The sequence below is a fragment of the Octodon degus genome, unplaced genomic scaffold, assembly GCF_000260255.1.
Source record: "Octodon degus isolate 3935 unplaced genomic scaffold, OctDeg1.0 scaffold00100, whole genome shotgun sequence".
NCBI lineage: Eukaryota > Metazoa > Chordata > Mammalia > Rodentia > Octodontidae > Octodon > Octodon degus.
In genome coordinates this window covers 8,916,748-8,917,975 of record NW_004524676.1, presented here as the reverse complement: position 1 = coordinate 8,917,975, position 1,228 = coordinate 8,916,748, and the positions used below count along the sequence as shown (strand labels likewise).

At 47.7% G+C, this 1,228-nt stretch overlaps 1 pseudogene; it reads left to right on the top strand.

The window, feature by feature from the left end:
* Positions 1 to 410: 410 nt before the first annotated feature.
* Positions 411 to 1,214, top strand: LOC111818712 (annotated as a pseudogene).
* Positions 1,215 to 1,228: the final 14 nt, after the last annotated feature.

The following is a 1,228-nucleotide window of genomic DNA, read 5'->3' as shown; positions in this document are numbered from 1 at the left end:
TGAGGATTGCAGGCGTGTTTCCCTGGAAAAACCCACCTGGTGCTCTTTAATATGAGACCAGACAAGAGCCAGGGTTCCACACTATCAGCTTTGCTCCTGCTCCCCATCCCTATCCTTGTAACATCAAATTCTACTTTTTTTTTTTTTTTTTTTTTTTTTTTCCCCCCTGTCTTTTTTGACACAGGGTCTGACTATGCAGTTCAGGCTGGTCTTGAACTCACTTGGTAGCCCAGGCTGGCCTCAAAATTGCAGTGGTCCTTCTGCCTCAGCCTTCTATCCTGGGATTATAGGCATATGCCACTATGCTCAGCTTTAAACTAGATACATTTAAAATAACTTCTAGTGATCGATCACTTACGTGAGCAGAAGTAATTCTGGCCATCGCCTACCGCCTCACTATAGCTGTTTGAGGGAAGAAAGAGGAAAATTCCCCGGTATCTTTAGAGCCGCATCAAAATTCCATTGAGCCAAGCGTGCCATCAAGAGCCCAACAGTCACCATGATGCTGAGCACAGAAGGCAGGGAGGGGTTCGTGGTGAAGGTCAGGGGCCTACCCTGGTCCTGCTCTGCTGATGAAGTGATGCGCTTCTTCTCTGATTGCAAAATCCTGAACGGCACTTCAGGTATTCGTTTCATCTACATCAGAGAAGGCAGACCAAGCGGTGAAGCATTTGTTGGAACTTGAATCAGAAGATGAAGTGAAATTGGCCTTGAAGAAGGACAGAGAAACCATGGGTCACAGATATGGTGAAGTATTCAAGTCCAACAGTGTTAAAATGGATTGGATGTTGAAGCATACAGGTCCAAATAGTCCTGATACTGCCAATGATGGTTTTGTCCAGCTTAGAGGACTCCCATTTGGCTGTTGCAAGGAAGAGACTGTTCCTTTCTGGGTTGGAAATTGTGCCAAATGGGATGACACTGCACTGCACTTTCAGGGGCGGAGCACAGGGGAGGCCTTTGTGCAGTTTGCTTCACAGGAGATAGCTGAAAAGGCCTTAAAGAAACACAAGGAAAGAATAGGTGTCAGGCGCCCTCCCGTCCAGCAGGAAAGCACTCAACACGGATTTGTGCGGCGGAAAGGCTTTAATCGTTCTCCTGAGTGATGCGCCCCGAGAGAGCACAGTTCCTCTCTCCGTCCCTCTTCCTGTCTCTGACCCTCCGCGTCGCGGAGCGTTTCTTTTATATCCTCATACTGTCCAATCGAGGGTTGATACATGTTACAGCG